Below are 2,276 nucleotides of genomic sequence, written 5' to 3' on the forward strand. Positions count from 1 at the left end.
TCAGCTGAGCCTAAAGTGAGCAACTCATTCATCCTACAGCTGGATGAAAGTTTGTGCCAAAATGGAAAACTTGTTCTGGAAAGAGTCTCTGTTGATGCTACTTTCAGTGGATCCAGATTCAAATTTTTCATTTATTTATTTTCACATGCTGCTGATATCTTAATCAGGAATGAAATGAAGAGAAGAGAAATGACAAGTTTTAGCAGTTCATTGGACAACCGAGAATATAATGGGAAAAGGTAATGACACTTTGCCAGCCTAGAGTATTCCCTTGTCAGTCATCAAAGGACTGATACAAATAAAAAATTCTGAGGACTTCTCCAAGAAAAGGTAGAAAAGAAAACACAGGCAACATAAATGTAACTTCTACTTGCTCGCTCCCTAACTATCCAGCATCTTAAAGTCTTGATATTTCTTTTTTCTGTAAACAAAATTTCAGGCCACATTTTAATAAGTTCAATATGCAAAGCACACATATCACTTCCATACATGTGTTCTAGGTGACATCTATACGGAAACAGTGACAAACCCTTTCCTCGATTAAACATTGTAAAGCTTTTATTAGAAAATTTACCAAAAACGAAAATGTGTTATCTATATCAATAGTGCACATTAAAAATCTCAAAGTAACTGGCTCCAAGATGAATCTTGGCAAACTCTGAAGCCCATATGTGGGAGAGGCAACTTTAGCACTTAGTAAATATCCAAAAATCTGCAATTAACCCCAAGAGATTCTTCAAATCTCTCTTAGGCTGACAAGCTTTTTTGTTTAGCCACTTCTGGAGAGCTCCGGTACTCTGAGTCAGCCTCAGTGGAGGCTCCACTGGCCATCTAAGGGATCTGGGCTTTCAATTCAGACACCAAGGTTGGGTGGTTGAAGTTGGGGCAGCCCAGAATATCTCAAACTCACTAGGAGGTTACCCCTGTCCTTATACGTAAGCATGGCCAATCTTTGATAAATTATTAGAACTGATTGAAGTATTAATTACAAATAAATAATTCCGATAGTGTAGCCCTGCTTCATGTTCATAACACTGTTTGTAAACATATGTCAGTATCTGCCAAATGTTACGTTTATAAAGTTGTTTGTGCAGGTATCTGTTAGCATTTGTCAAATGTTATGTTCAGCTTAGAGGCTGCCCACACACTGCTTGCTTTGACTTCCTAACCTTAATTATCCATTTCTTATTAGTGCTCATAAAATGACATCGTATAGTATCTGCTCTCTTAATGTGTAATTGAAACTTTACCTGCAACAGAATAGGGATTAATTAAGATAAAGTGATAACTAGTAAACCAGTTCTCTCGATCACACAAGTAACCAGGAATCTTTGCAAAGAAATATCACTCCTCAGACTTTAATGAGAACATAAATTAGAGCCTGTGACTATTTCTTAATATGAAATGAAAAAGGACATGAGCAGGGATGGGATGAATGAGTTTTGAAAGTCAAAGAAATGTTTACTAAAAAGAACAGCATTTGCATTCCTATTTGCCTGGCCCACTTGCCCCTTTTGCAACATGATAAAACAAATGAGTCAATACAAATCAAGACGACTTAGTAGAAGAACAGCAAATGGCCATTGTAAAAGTAAATGCCAGAGGAAAAGGGACGCCACGAAGGCCCCAGTCCTGCGATTTTTTCTGCAAGCAGATTTAACTGGTGTACTCTGGCCAGACACCTTTGGAGTCAGACATGCCATTTCACTTAAGGAGAGAAAACAGCAAGATCATGTCCAAAGACAGTAAAATATAATGGAATAATAACTTGACATGTTACAAAGTTCATATTTTGAAAAGAAAATAGTAGAAAACTTGCACAAACAATTTTTCATGAGAATCTGTCCATTCTTCAACCATCTTTATGTGATAAACCAGGAATGTTATTTTTTCCTTCATAGACATACTGCCTTGTTTTCATCGGTTTACCCTGACTGTCAAGGAGCCTTCCAGAAAACAGTGGATAAGCTGAGAATTTATGCAGTTCATATTCACTATCAGACAAATCACTGCAAAATTTCATTTCCCCCTTGCATGTCTGACAAAACTGCAAGACAGCCAAATACAGGTGTTCGGATATATTCAGACAACACTCTTTTTTCTTTCTCTCTTTTTAATATAATATTTTGTCATTTACTCTGGTGAAAACATTATGGTTGGTAAAGTAAGATCAAGCAATAATTCTAATTTTTTAAAGCCTTTAAAGCAAGTTTTTGAGAAACATGGGAGTTTAGACAGCACATTTATTTAGTTTTAATTTTTGTGCTGTCATACAT

The sequence above is a fragment of the Fulmarus glacialis genome, unplaced genomic scaffold, assembly GCF_000690835.1.
Source record: "Fulmarus glacialis isolate BGI_N327 unplaced genomic scaffold, ASM69083v1 scaffold9044, whole genome shotgun sequence".
Classification (NCBI taxonomy): domain Eukaryota; kingdom Metazoa; phylum Chordata; class Aves; order Procellariiformes; family Procellariidae; genus Fulmarus; species Fulmarus glacialis.